This window comes from Sitophilus oryzae, unplaced genomic scaffold (assembly GCF_002938485.1).
Source record: "Sitophilus oryzae breed Bouriz unplaced genomic scaffold, Soryzae_2.0 scaffold_1974_pilon_pilon, whole genome shotgun sequence".
Lineage (NCBI taxonomy): Eukaryota > Metazoa > Arthropoda > Insecta > Coleoptera > Curculionidae > Sitophilus > Sitophilus oryzae.
In genome coordinates, this window is record NW_022146695.1 from 1,762,562 (window position 1) to 1,779,015 (window position 16,454).

General features: G+C 32.3%; 1 protein-coding gene and 1 long non-coding RNA gene across 10 annotated transcripts in view; one reads left to right on the top strand and one right to left on the bottom strand.

Moving 5' to 3' along the window:
• The window catches only part of LOC115883641 (disks large 1 tumor suppressor protein), a 1,010,644-nt gene that overhangs the window by 396,499 nt on the left and 597,691 nt on the right, over nucleotides 1–16,454 (top strand). The window lies entirely within an intron of this gene.
• Nucleotides 5,028–8,213, bottom strand: LOC115883652. The gene is made up of 3 exons (XR_004050420.1): nucleotides 7,675–8,213; nucleotides 6,921–6,924; nucleotides 5,028–5,052 (listed from the first exon to the last, which is right to left on the bottom strand). It is a non-coding gene; the product is annotated as an uncharacterized LOC115883652 (long non-coding RNA).

Here is a 16,454-nt window from a genome sequence, read left to right on the forward strand (position 1 = left end):
TTCTAATCATCTGTTATTTAAATAAAAAAACAAGGTTAAAAATAAACTATTAAAATATCCATTCATTTAAATCAAGTAGTAAACAGAAAAACCTGAGCTTTGTTGCATTTTTCAATTTACGTCGCAATTTGAGAACTACAATCAGGTTTAACGACAAATCAGTTATACCAGATATTATGTGAAATAGAGATATTCAGGAGGTGATTAAAAGTATTTTAATGTTAAAAAAAAATAATCGTTTGCTGATATATCTAATATTGCATAATTATTTCGGTTATGATTAGCATTTTCTTGTAACCGTTTATTGTTCAAATTTAATGGTTATCTGAAATGAAGGATTGAGTTACTTAATATATTAAATCTAAATACAACGAAGAAAAAACTATTTAAACATAATTCACTTAAATCAAGCAAACAGAAAAACCTGAGCTTTGTTGCAATTTTTAATTGGCGCTGCCATTTGAGAACTACAATAAAAATTTACGATAATTTTTTTCTATAACTAACAATAACTTTTTCACTCCATTTTAATTTTAAAAAACTTTGAAACACCTGTTTCTTTAATTCTATCGAAGATTACCAAGATTTAAGTAAATTCAATCCTGAAAATATTGATTCACATATACATTTTGGCAATATTTCAATCTTCTCACTCTGTATGAATTTTGCCAAATAAATTATAGTGGATATGCTGACCGCCATATTAAGATTTCAAACAGTAGAGACTGCATCAAAACCCGTTCATATATTTTTAGTAATGCTCTGACATACAAACAACATTTTTTTTCCATAGCAACTGTTAAAATTGCTTATCAAAAATAGCTTATAAAAAGTTATTCGGGATTTAAATGGAAGTATTTTGGATATGGCGTTTGTCGCCTGAATATCTATTGGTAATTTACTTATTTCGCTTTGAGCCATTTCTGGCTTCAATTCAATCAGCAATTGACACGAAAGAAAATTAAAAAATATTGACTCAAAACTGACAACTAAAGAGACAGCTTTATTTATTTGTCAAATTACGTAGAAACTAACGCCAACCCAGCACAATATTTTTTCTATTCGTAATAAATGCTTTGAAATAATAATTTCTGAATATTTTTTAACACGTAACTCGCTATGGAAAAAAATATTGTTTTATACACGACGATAAAATTGCATTATCGTCTTATCTAAAAAATAACTATTTAATCATTGCTTTTTTATCTGTGAATCATCAATAATCGACTACATATTAATTTTTTTAAATCGATTTCATGTACAGAATTTCGGATCTCTATTTCTTTATTAATATGGATTGATAAAGGAGGTAATTTGTCTTTGATAGTATTGATATAAAATCGGAAAACAGCTTACAGAACGTAGCAATTTGTTACAAAGGATGTTGAACTATTTCCGTTTGTTACCAGTTTAAGAATTTTCTTTGACTTTGTATAGAATGTTACAAAAGGTATACAAATATTTTCTTTTTAAAAAGAAACAATCATTAATTTTCTCCGTATCCCTATTTCGCAGAAAATAAAAGAATACCAATACTCAAAGGATGGAAACATAGAGCTAAAAAGTCAGGAATAGAATAGAGCCAAATAAGAAAGGTTGCTTTCTGTGTTTGGATATCGAAGTAGGGCATCAAAGTGGTCTTTTTAAACTAGTTCTTTAATTGGACGGTTGAAGATAAATACCATAATAATAAGAGAAGGAATATTAAACAAGAATAGAATGGACAACTTCGCTTAAATAATAAAAACAATAATATATCTATAACCAACAAAAAAAGTTTTACGCGTTAACTACCATACGATCAAAAAAAACCGCCCTCAAAGACGGCTGGGGAGTGACAATAATTTTAGCGAGGTCAAGCTCTAGGCTTCATTTACTTGTTACTTAAAAATTAATTGCGTTTACTGTTAGACTGGCATTAAGAATATTATAATTTATTTTTATAATGATCAAAAATAATTTTTAAATATTGTACTTTAAAATTCGAGAAAAAATAATTTTCCAGAAATAGATTTGTGCGTATGGAAACGTTCTATTCTGTTTTAATTTTTCTATAATTAGTGTTAATTTTTGACAAGATTGGCCTCGCCAAAATTATCATCGATTGTCATTCCCCAGCTGTCTTTGACGCCGTTTTTGTTCGATCATACGCTATAACCGGAATATTTGACAGCGAATGTTATTTTTACGTAAGTCAATAATTAAACAGAGATATCTGTTAAAAAAATTAAGTGACCTAAAATTAAAAGCTTCTTGTATATTTAAACATGTTCATTAAAATACAATAAATAAAATTTTAAAAATGTTCAATCCGCAAATAACTTAGTCCAATTTCAACCTTTTTGCCCTATAATCTCAAATGTATCAGCGAAAACGAGCCGACAAGGTACTGCTAATCCATCCTTTTAACAACTTTTCAACCACAGAAGAGCACCGTAACCGCACACCCGACAGACCCAAAGTCCTAACTTCCAAAATCCCCTTCATCTGTGGAAAGCTTTACTCAAATTTCCATAAAGTTCGTGCCATCGAGATTGCTGACCTATCAGGTTTGCTTTCCATACAATGAAAAACAGGAAGACATTTTAAAAATGCATTTTACATTTTAGATATTGAATGTCAACATTCAACCTCAGAAACACGTCTATAAAAACATAATATGTTGATAATATGGCAACATAATTAATAGATTAAATAAGAAAAACTCTAACAAACTCTAACAAAATAAAGAAAACTCAGAAAAGATCCAGTGGTTCCAAAAATTTAAGGAGAAGAAATATTTTTTTCAAACGTCAGGAAAGTATTAATTTTTGCGACGTGATTGACAATATAAAAAAGTCATTTTAACGCCTAAATATAAATGTAAAGCACTTTTACGCCTAAGCATAAAAGTACGGAAATATATTATTAAACTGACATCAAGTGTCAAATTCAACGAGCGTAACCATATTTTCTCGATATATAATTACATACAAGGTATGAAAATTTCTTTATATTATTTGGAACGTTTGAAATTTGAATATTTTAACTATTCGGAGTAAAAATTACTTTTTGTGCCTTTTCTTTTTATTGCTTGTAATTATCGAGAAAACAAACCCTACTTAAACTACCTATTAAATTTCTTGTAGCTCAGATTTAATTATAATTAATGTTAGCAATATTTGATTATATTTGTTTTTGTTCAAAGGTTGATATAGTTAAACAAAGGACATTGATATAGTTAACAGATATCGTTATTCAGCAAAAAAAATATAACAACACAAACAATTAAAATTAATCAAAACAATAATTAAAACAATAATCATAGAAAATAATCACAAAGAATCAAAAATAAAAAAAAATACCTATTTTGAGCTAAAAGTTTTTTTCTCAAACCTAAGCATAATTGCAGTAGCTAATGCGCCATACTCACTATGCGCTGATGCAGTTTGTAGAGGCGGTTAGTCGATGCGGTTCGTCGATGTGGCTCGTCAATGCGTCGATTTGATGCGCGAATGCGTCCATGCAATGGGTTGTGCGGTGCGGCGGTTCGACAGAATGTCGGTTTTTAGGCGAGTCAGCAATAGAAAAATCATGAATATAAGGATGAATTTTTAAACGAATAGTTATACTTTTCTTTAAAAAAATGATGATAAGACAGTTTATGTTGAACATTTGGCACAAAAACATTTAAAATTTATTATCTCAGTATAATAATTACTTCGTCTCAGATACTGGCTTTTGTTAAAGTCCTAAGACTGTATGATGAGTTAACTCGTTGTAACTTAAGAAAATATCTCGAGAACCATTACTATAGTAGCGATTTATCAAGAGACCTTTTTGTACGTAAAAATCGTCGTGAATGTATATTTTTTTACTCAGTAGTTTTATACAGGTGCGGACAAAAAGTTATTATTCTTCAAACTATTTACAAATATGTAGGTGGCGCCCTCTACAACTAGGAAAAAATCGAAATAAAAATGAAATTTCTACACCCTGTATCTCCGAAACTAAGTATTTTAGGACATACATTTATACGAACTTTTTTATTTATTTCTATCTGCAGAATATGTTGCCGAAGTTTCCGAAATACAGTTTGCACCACCTAGCATATCTTTCTTTTATGTCAAAAATGTCATAATAAAAAAAGCGTAGTATAGACACTCAGAAATCGCTACATTAAAACACCGGTTCCCGAGAGATCACTGAAGTTAAGCGACGTTAGACGATCCGAGTAGATGGACGGGTGACCGTCTCGAAACTCTGTCGTGCTGTTGTTCCATGGCAAGAATGTAAAATCTATTGACATACGAGTCGATTTAGAAGCTCGCCAAGTCGGTAGGCCACGTCCAGATTAACCTTAGCCACAAAAAGGAAACGTTAACTTAAAATACTTTTATTTTTCGTCCGTTTAAACCAATATTTTAGAGCAAAGCTAATTAAGAGATGTAAAAACGAAAATAAAAACGAACTAATCGAATAGAATGGAGTTGTTTTAGCTGAACGAAATGGCGTTTAAAGAAATCTAAAAATCTCGGCTTCCGGCTTTCCGTGTCCGGAACAAGAACTTCCAAGAGAGAAGGAAACAAAAAGGCGTCCTCTCCTAACAAACATCCAATTTGCTGATTGTTCCGTCCCTGGGGCAAAGGAAGAAGCGGCTCGCAATGATAGTTCTTAACTGCAATTTGCATCGGGAGATATAAAGTTAAATAAAGATTTTATACGTAAACGTTCGGTTAAATTCCGCGGAGTTTAAACAGAAGTGCATAATATAAATTCTCGAAATAATATCGAGGAAAAAAAAACATTTAATGTTTAAGAGTTTATTTTTATCTGATGCTATATGCCTATACTAATATATGTCTATTATGCTGTAGTTCCGAGTCGCTCTCAGGGGTCGGGTTAGTTGATCGGGTGTGTGGCCGAAGGAAATATATATTATATTTCAGAAATCTGCCTAAGGCTTAGCCCGATCCTGTCTTGTTAAGTCACAGCCAAAATTTCAAACACACGTGCTCCCAAGAAGCATTTTTTGTTTTATAAGTGTATTAGGAAACTTCCCAACACCATATTCTACAACTATAACCCACAAAATTCTGGATGTTGATGAATTTAGAAGTATGCTTTGGAATTAAATAAAACAAGATTTTTTTTTTAAAATACTACTTATATTCTACTTAACAATTTCTCACTATAGTACGACAATTGGCTGGCTGTGACAGTCTTGACTATATTATAATGTAAAATAGGTAATTAACTGGGATACTTAGATATATGCTTCTGCTTCCGTTGGTTGGGAGACCAACGCTGCTCTCATCCGCTGGTGGGTAGCGTGATTGTCCGGCTAATCTTGGAGAGCTTGTGAGACTCCACCAGTCTCAGTGCGTGAGCTACTTATGGGGAGGGTCAGTTCTCGTATCTTCCTAGAAGATAATAAACAGCAGTATGCTATTCCAAACAATGGTTAAGCACCCAGTTATGTGGTAGTGTACCAAGTCGACTGTCTGTGGTTGCCAATATAATGTACAATGAGAGTCAATGAAAATTTAAATCAAAGGTATAGTTATTTACCTTAACAATATTTAAATTAAATCTAATTAACTACTAATAAAAATCAACTTAAATTTAACCTTAAAATTAAAATTAAAATTGATCAATTTTAATACAGAAGCCGAAAGGCAGCAAAAACAAATTGGTATTTAACCAATAAATTGTTAGTCTTCTCTAAAAGCCAACCAATAAAAAATTATGAATAATAGACAAAATTCTACTATCAACCTTGAAAATTTAATATTAATAATTAAATTTAATAAAATTTTAATTTAATTGAATAAAATATGAAATCTTGCTATGACAGTTTATTTCAAGTTAAGAATTGAATAGTTCGTCCAAATTATTTTAAAAATAGGTAAAGATAAAATGTATCTCCCTCTCTCTGTCTCTCTCTGTCAAGAAATTTTAAAATTAATTTAAATAAAAAAATAGCAAGACCACTACCACACTACAGGTACGATTCTATTAGATAAATTTAAAAAAAACGTGGTTCCATCAGAAAATTATTTATTGCTTTGCACGTGCTAAAAAACAAAATCCAAAAAAAAAATGCAATACGAAGAGACGATGATTTAAATTATAAAAAAATATTATTAATAAGAAATTAATCGACAGATAAGGCGAGAAAAAAAATTAGAAAAATCTTATCTGTCGAGGAGTCAAACGAGAAAAATAACCACCACAGGGTCCAGGTATGGAGAAGCCACCCTCTGGCAAGTAAAGTTTTTTCAAAGATGACTATAGTCGTTAATAATGAAATTATAAAAGCTTTACTTACCAAAGGCCTGCTTTTCCTGGGATCTTCCTGATCGTACTCCTGCAGCAGTTGGTTCTCTCGGACAGCCTGACTCTGTATCGAACACCTGTCTGTGTTTCTGTTCCACGTTGTGGCGTCTCCGTATATTATATATAGGTAGAAAAAATAAAGACAATAATTAGTTATTTATAACTCGAAAGATAGTAGAGTAACTATCTTAAGATAAGTCTAAGCACGTGCTCTTATGAGAAAAACTGTAGCTATATAAAAAACAAAAATAAAAAAACAATAGGTAGTTACCTACGTTTAGAAAACATATTAAGTAATGAAATAATTGCTGAAATAAATTGTTAAATAGAACCGTAGTAAAATTATCTAAAATCGTACCTTCAGCATGCAGTTTTGAAGAAAAAAATATAATAATCTCAACAGATTGGACTAATGGCCAAATGCCCAGAGCAGAGATGAGAAGAGAAGGCAAAATTTTAAAATTTTTAGATTTATATTAACCATACCCCTTCTCCCGAAAATCTTGACATATCAGATCGAATTAAAAATAGTCATGCGTTGTTAAACTAATTCTCGATAAAATTTCAACTACTAATAAAAATAATACTTAACGACTCCTTACATACCTTAAAAATCAAGGAAACAATTGCATCTTAATCAATTAGAACTGATAACAAGGAAAATTCACTTAACCTCTGTTAAAAATAAACAAATGAATCTCAAACAGTAGGTAGGCAACCAAAAATTGCAACTATTGTATTTTGAATTGCCTAAAACAATCTACGGTGTTTTACAGTCTGCAATATTTTGTACACCGTACCATTTGGTGTAATTTGGTACTCCATGGATTCTCGTGATGGATGGCACGATCCATGAAAAGAAAGCAACTTAATTTATAATCGTTGAACAAAAACATATTAAAATCCAAATAATAAGTTCAACTTTGCTAAGTACCATTGAGAACCTACCTTATTAAAGAACGATAAAAAATATATTTTAAATTAATTAATCAGTAATATATATATATATATATATATATATATATATATATATATATATATATATATATATATATATATATATATATATATATATATATATATATATATATATATATATATATATATATATATATATATTAATATAATAATAATAAATATAATATTAAATTATACATACGATAATCATTATAAACAATTGATTAACGAATTGAACGTTTATCTAATTCTAGTATCCGACGCACAAAATCCAACCGGGGAAAAGTACGGTACGGAAAAGCGAGTGTCAATGCGAGTAAAATTGCAAACTGTAAAAACCTTGTTTTAAAAATAAAATAATCCGAAGGCAAGCACAACGAAAATAAATTTTCGTTACACAACCTAAACGCATCTAGAATGGTTGTCGTGAGTTATTGGTAACCATTATATAACACTTATATGCCCTAAACGGTCCATTTTATAACTGTTCCTATGGTAACCCTTAACACTCAAGGTGTGCAACCAAAGTCCTGAAAACTTCCTCAACACCTTTATATATCCTATCGAGTTACCGCTATAAAACTGAAAAAGGGTATATAATAGTTATATAGTGGTGTTGAGAAGGTTTCCAGAGACTACCTCCATAGAAATATCGCGCATGCGCGTTTTTTGAAAATATACTTGTTTCTTTCTGACTAACTACTTTAATATTTGCCTCTTTTTTTAACATAAAAAGATTTGATCTTATTGCTCCAAGTTGTCCAACGCAGATAATCCAGACCAGAAACACAAAGCGACAAAATGACGCCATCCCAGTCATAGCCTACAAAAGCGTTTGCGTTATGCAAATGACTTTATAGAAATTACTGACTTAATAAAATCTATTGTGCCTAGCCAGAGTACTAAATACATATGCGATATTAAATTTACTGTGTGAAAATCAATTTTACCTCCAAAAAACACATGCGCCCTCAAAAGCAGAATTATTTAATAGATTTTTTTATAAACCAAAAAAATATGGTAAAATTTTTGTAATAAAAGTCAAATTTACTAATTCAAATAATAGAACATACGACTTTTTTAATACATAGAAATAACTGACAGCTGGCCAAAATATAGTTTTGTACCAGTTTTCAACGTCATCTTAGAAATACTCATTGTAACCAAAAATGAAGACATCAATAATAATGGCGTCCATTATATTTAAAGTGCTATATATTACTTTAGGGTCTATAACATACTCATCAACCATTATATAAATTTGGTTACTTAAGGTTGCGTAAATGAGTTTGGGTTATTTAAAACACCAATTTTAGTGTTTTATACATCTAAAGGTGATACAAATCACCATTATAAATGACGAGGTGTTTATGGCTACTTTTAGTCACCCAGAAAACCTTTATGTAACCCGTGGTGTCGACTGTAGCGACTCCCTGCGAACGAAGTTTGACATTACAGCAATCTGACAGAAAATGTGCAGAAAACAAAACATAACCTCATTAAATTGAAATAATACTGTTTTGGTACAATTTGATCTATATTTAAAGTGGTAGGAGTTTGCAAAAGAGTTCTAGGGTCCTTTGGTACTTTGGTAGAACAGTTATGAATGAATTGACTATAGAAAAAAGTTCTTTAAGTGTAGAATGTGTAATGTTAAAGCGCAAAGCTCATTCTCTTATGTTAGAGAATGCCTTAGCCAGGCATCTTCCTGTTCCTGATCGTTTTGGCAACTTTCTGTTGGAAATATCTCAGGTTGATCCCGATCTCTGCTTGTGGATGATAAATTTGCATGTTGGCTTTCAATATTGGTAGATGTAGTTTGAATGAGGTTTGGATTATTCCTATTTTTTTTAAATTCTGAAGAACCTTTCTCTTGAACGTAGATGTATTTTTGTGTTTTGTCCAGTTTATTTTTTTGTTATTCATTATAATACATTATTTGTCTAATATATTATTTGTTTTGATTATATTAAAAATTTGAGGTTATGTCATTAGCTTTGGTATTCGGGAACTACAGGTTATATAAAGCATGCAAACATTTGAAAGGTGCAAAAAAACGATTTGAGGGAACAATTATATAACTTGTGGTATTATTGGTTACATAATGGTTCTTAATAACACCTTTAGTTATATAGTGTATATCTTGCGTACCTTTATAACACCTAACACCAGAAGTTATATAAAATAGATGTGAACACCTGTACTAAACCTTACTATGAAACCTTTAGTAACAAGAACCTGTAGTGTTATAAGGAAAGTTATAAACAACATTTCAAGGCTACTATTAGTGATAAGTAACCAACGCTACACTTGTATAAATGAAAACACTGTAAGATACCAATGAGACATTTATTAAACCTTTATATAACTAACCTTGAGAATATATTATAACCTAAAGGAACTTAAAATGTTACTTGGGCTTTGATTAAGGCTTGATTTAGGTTTGCAGAGCTTCAGTATTTATAATAAAATAACGAACAATTAGTTACAAAATCATATAAATTATATATCATTTTAACGACAAAACTTCAGTCTAATTCCGTATTGTAATGGAATTTTAAGTTATGTATTTATTTTCGAAAAAATTTAGTCCAAGCATAAGGAATATTTTGTAGATGTTTGACCATCAAAATCTTAAAAATAAAGAAGTTGTCTAAAAATGTGCTACAATACGGATATAGTATAATCCTTTATCTTTAATTTCCTTTTTCATTTGTGTAAAAATACCTAACCAGTTTTACATAAAACGTTAAATGCCGAACGCTTATTTTGCTACTTTTTCGGACTGGTGGTTTTAAGCGTTAATTTACAAAAAAAACGTGTCCATTGAGTGGAATCATTCTTTTGTATCTCGTTTTTCTAGAAATAAAAATTATTATATATAATTAATAAAAAAAAAAACACAAAGAAATTAATTTTATATGAATATTTTTATGGGAAATGTCATCGATCGTCATTTCCTAGCCAACTGGACGCCATTTTTTTTCGATCAAACGGTAATTGCATCCTAACTTGATTTACAGAATATACTATTTTATTAGAATTAAGGCAGGATTTGAAAAGACGTCAGTAGTAATATTGTACTTGTGAAAGAGCTTATAAAAAAATGCGGGATTTGTAACAATAATGACAATAAAAAGCAAATATAAGTGGATAAGACCTCTGCAAATATAAGTGGATAAGACATTTTCCTGCAGTACTAAAATCCATTATTTACCTATCGTGTGATTTGGATATTTTACAGCTACTCCAGTAGTATATGTTTAGTACGATCGTTGTAGCATATACGAGATGCACTTATCTACAACGAGATGGTATACAAACTTTATTGATGGTAATTTGATTGGTGATTGGTGTATAAGACTTTCTGCCTGGGCAGCGAGTATTAACTATAAACTGTGCTCTGGGTCTACAGTTAATTTTCCCTCGATTTTTCCTCCACTTGACTTCGAAAGACACAAAACACGTAACAACACGAATCAAAATGCATCATCTTCCAAAACGCAGATATTTGACATAAGTTGACACAAAATTATAACCTATAATTTGGCAAGACTTTGACAAGCCTCAAAAATCTAAAGGCGAGTTCATATGCATCGGCGTCCGTTTATCGTTCATCGTTCCCTCAAACCAATAAAATTGAAATATGATCTGTCATTTTTAAAATAAACCAATAAAACTGGTTAAAAACAACAAGAGACGACGCATGACGGATTTATACAGGGTGGGCCACTGAAAACTTACAATGGCTATAATTCTTAAACCAAAAAAGATATAAAAAAAACAATACCGTTTCTATAATAGCGAAGAGGAATACATATGACGTATTTTTTGAACCACCCCGACCTACCCCTAAGGCGGCACCCCTACTCACTTGAAAATCTTAAATAGCAACACCCCACTTGTGGCGCCTTTTTGAAAGGCCCATGAAAAATGCTAAACGATGATCATAAAGTTTTTAGGGTGAAATTGAAAAACTACCCCTTACATGAAAAATTAGGTGGACATTAATGAAAAAAGTGATTTAAGATAGCGATACCCCACTTGTGACACTTCTTTGGAAAGCTAATTGAAATTGCTAAACGATGGTTATACAGATTTCAGCTTCTGTCTTCTTTCAACAATTACTGGTAAGTAGTGATAAGAAATGTAGGTTTAACAATTTGAAAGAAATTTAAAATGATAATTTATTTTAACAATTGCTCAAAATGACAGCTGTTTTGTTCCATACAAAAATACAAACGATTTTCAAATTCTTCTCTCACTTTTTGGAAAGTCTCTCTCGGAATATTTCGACATGCTTTAGTTATCTTCTGCCGTAATTCTTGCAACGAACCTGGTTTTGTCTTGTAGACTATGGATTTAGTGTAACCCCACAAGAAAAAGTCTAAAGGAGTGAAATCAGGTGACCTTGGCGGCCACTCAACAATATGCGGATTGTCATCGCTCCAGTATTTGCAGTTCTGCTTATTCACAATTCCGTTTGAAAAAAATGAGCATTCATCACTAAAACAAATATTTTTAGTATGTGAAGGTTCCCTTCGAATTTCCTCCGTCATTAGTTCACAGAACTGAATCCTTCTATCTGGATCGTCGTCGCCAAGTTCCTGCAGAATCTTCATTTTGTAGGGATGGAATTTGTGCATTTTCAATACTCTCCTGACAGATGTTCGAAGTATACCTGTGATTGATGCCAACTGGCGTGTTGATGCTCTGGATTGACCGATACTTGACCAATAACTTCCATCTGCATTTCTTCATTCAGTACCCTGGACCCTGTCCTTGTTTTATTTTTGACCGACCCAGTTTCTTGAAACTTTAAAATCAAATCTCTAACATAACCGTGACTTACGTTTTTGTCCGGATTTCTCTCATTGAAAGCACGGGCCGTTCTCAAATAACACATACCTTCAGCACCATAAAGAAAAACTATTTGAATTCTTTCTTCCACAGTATAAACCATTTTTCTTTCAAATAAACGTTAAAAATACCACCAAATTTGCAAACGATTAAAAATCGATAGAAGACAGTGCAAAAACGCAAAGATATGCCGGTTTAAGATTCCTGTTTGTTGAAAGTAAAAAAATAGATGATAAGGAAGAATTTGCGTTATCCCAACATTAGGCTGTAAAAACATTTTTGTGTTGCCTTTTTTATTATCTACATTTAAAAATGGCATTGATGAGATTAGAAGCGAGGGGATGGCACCTAGGGGTGGGCAGAGGTGGTTTAAAAAATGCCTCATTTGCCTCATTTAGCTGGTTCCCAAATTGTAACTTATGCTGAAAAAATGACTTTTTTTATTAATGTCCACCTAATTTTTCGTGTCAGGGGTAGTTTTTTAATTTCACCCTAAAAACGTTATGATCGTCGTTTAGCATTTTTCATGGGCTTTCCAAAAAGGCGCCACAAGTGGGGTATTGCCATTTAAGATTTTCAAGTGAGTAGGGGTGCCGCCTAAGAGGTAGGTCGGGGTGGTTCAAAAAATACGTTATATGTATTCCCCTTCGATATCATAGAAACGGTATTTTTTATTTTTTTGATATCTTTTTTGGTTTAAAAATTATAGCCATTGTAAGTTTTCAGTGGCCCACCCTGTATTTAAACCCACCCATAGTTAACTTCCATAATCCCATACCAAATAAATCCATCATGCGTCGTCCCTTGTTGTTTTTAACCGGTTTTATTCACATCTGCTTTTCTTCTGTCATCGGCTGTCGAAATCTTACCTAAGGAAAAAAAACAGAGTATAACTCACCCCGCTTTGTTTAATTAATTTAGATATAACACGAGAGTTGTTTATATTCGAATACTGCAAGTTTCTCTCTAACAGTAAGTGCATCTAGGTTATGCACAAGATGATCCGCTCCAGCAATTTCGTACCATCAAACTAGATTAGTATCGGCAGCTTACACGCAACGGTGCGGTTTACAGTAAACCTCGACTACAGACAGACCGAATACATAGTGGCTTACACACACTGTGCAAGGGGTTCACGGAACATATTTCCTCTTAATGCAGAGCCGGCCCTGTGTTCCAGCAGCCAGCTATCGGTGCGTTTAGTGGATTTCCATTTTAAACTGTGATTTGATTAAATTTTCGCAGCAGCGCGGGTTTTGTTGCTTTAGTTTAACGTTGATTAAAATTTCAATGGAATAGTTTGCGAAACGTTTATAAAAGTTTCATTAATTTAGACAGCTCCAGGAATAAACAATAGTGGTTTCATGAATTAATGCATTTAATAGGACACTTTATATTGTTTATATCTTCTGGCAAATATTATTATTATACAGGGTGTCTTAATATTCTGTGGGCATAGAACTACTACGTATTTTTGGAATCAAGTGCTTCGTTTGTCTGCTAGAGGGCAAACTTTCAAAAAATAAACACATTTGTTCAGATATTTTAAGAACCTTCTTCTTCTTTCTTTGCTTATCGATTAATGGATGTTTGCGACCACACTTTCTATGGCTTCCCTATCTCTGGCTGTGTGGATTAACGTCTGTATGTTACTAATGCCTGTCCACTGTCTTATGTTCCGCAACCACGACATTTTTTCCGTACCAAACCTCTTCTGCTCTCGATCTTGCCTTCGATTGTAATGAAGTCCATATATTTTTTTATTTAATCTGTTAAATACTTGACGTGAACATAAACACGGCACGATAGCTCGGAGCGAAAGTACTTCGCTGGTACACCGAAGAGCCAGTGTTCGATCCTGCCTTGGGACATAACTTTTTTATTTTTTTATCATTAATATTCTCATGGCAAATGTTTAAATATTTGTTTTTTTTTGATCACCAGGACGGGTAGCGTTTGTGGATTTATGAACCATACTGTATATAAGTAGAATTTGATATGTTCATTTGTTTTGAAGGATTATGGTAACAAATAATTCTTAGACAAGCTTAGTATGGTTTATTTTTATTTTTAGAACTGTTATAATAGTCTAAAACTGAAAAATATTTTTAATACTAAAAATTATTTGCTGATAAAATTGTGTTAAATATTTCGTCGATTTGCATTGAGACGTTGAAGTTTTTTTTGGTACAAACAGCAAATGGTTTTTTGTAGGATCGACGGGTAAAAACCGTTTTTTTTTACTGTAAGGAATCTTGATGGGAGGTAGGACGATGGTAACCGAACGTGGTTCGTGGTTCCCGACGGGAAAGATTATTTAAGCGACGGGAGCGCGAAAACGGGGCCTTCCTGTTGAGACTAGGTACCGGGGATCTTTTCTAAGTAAACCTCGTGAGTTTAAGTCAATTCTGATCCGTTTTTTTTATCAGCGCTGCTGTAAAAAACCGAATTCTTGAGTTTTAAAGTAAAAGTACCGTATCTCCGTTCTTGATTTTAAATAAGTATAAATCGTGGTGTCAGAGATTTGATTTAAAAATAAGTGTAAACCGTATTTCTGATTTATGAGTATAGATAGTTAAAATCCGAGCATTTAAGTTTTTTTTTATACCTGACCGTGAATAGCCAACCAGACTGTTTCGTTTTGATCCGACGGCGATTTTCTTAAGTTTTCTTTATATCTGACCGTGAATAATTAGTGTGACCGGATTCCGGGCTGCTGTAGGCGATTCAGACAACCAGACCGTTTCGTTTGATCCGACGCCGATTTCCTTCAGAAAAAAGGTAATCGCATTCTTTCTTTTTTTTTGTAACCAGATACCCCATCAGAGTTCTAGTAATCACAAATTTTAGTTTCAGCACAGTAGAGTTTTTATTTTATTTTTATGGTATAAAATTCCTTTACGGAGGAGGAGTTAATTAAGGTTCCTCTTTTGTTTTACCATGATAATATTTCTTACGTATTTGATTTATTTAAAGATGCATGTGAATATGTATTGCTAGTATTTTCTATAATAATATTTCTTTACAGGTTTGAATTTAAATAATATGAACTTAATTATGTGCTATTGTAATTAACTGATTTAATTTCTCTGTGTTAGATTTTGCGATAATTCCTGTTTTAATATTTTCTTCATATTTGATTTATTTGAAGATATTGGATTTATATTTGATTTATTTAAAGATGCATGTGAATATGTATTGCTAGTGTTTTCTGTTATAATATTTCTTTACAGGTTTGAATTTAAATCATATGAACTTAATTATTTGCTATTGTAATTAACTGATTTAATTTCTCTGTGTTAGATTTTGGGATATTTCATGTTTTAATATTTTCTTCATATTTGATTTATTTGAAGATATTGGATTCATAATTAATTTATTTAAATAAACCTCGTTATGGAATATATTCGACTTTAACTGGCTTTTACCCCATTTCCCTGGATTCTCCACTGTAGAAAAGCTACCCGTATTGGCCGAAGTGATCTCTCAAACACTTTAAATTTTGGGGGTGGCGCCCGAGAGAAAAAAGACCGACTGTTAGGCGTTAGTAATAGCTCTCTAGAAAAAAAGACTGTTACACGATAATCAACTGGAGAAATGTGTATTTATGGTTACGCATGACGTGACCCAGGTATGCGGTCTTTCTTTTTTTTTGTAGTGTTGAAGAGTTCCCGTTCTCTATTAATACGTCTTAGTACATCCTCGTTTCTTATCTTGGCTTCTTATCTTAGAGGAGTACCGACCAGACGTAGCATTCCACAAATCTCAACCGAAGCTCAAGGTCGAAATCGCTACAGGTGAAGACTTTTTTAAAGTTTAGGAATGCGCCCCAGAATGGGCTTGCTCGATTCTGAACTTCATGTCCCTGTCAGATGACCAGTCCTCGTGAAGCCAAGCTGTCAGGTACTTGAATTTTTCGACTCGTTCTATGAATTTTCCTTCGTATGTTAAGCTGACGTCTCTAAACTCATCCACGTCTCTCGTGACAACCATGAATTTTGTTTTCTTTGTTTTAATGGGAAGTCCCATTCTTTGATTACATTCTCCTACCATACTAACCAACTGTTGTAAATCATCCATGTTATCCGCAACCAAAACTGTGTCATCGGCATATCGTATGTTATTTATCCAGACTCTATTGACTCTAATTCCAATCTCCTTGTCCTCTAGCGACTCCTGAAAGATGGCCTCTGAGTATATATTGAACAAGAACGGCGATAGTATACACCCCTGCCTTACTCCTCTGCGAATACAAAATGGTTGGTTAGGCCGTTCGCTAATTTTACCCGTGCTGATTGGTGCCTGTAAAATCCGACTAA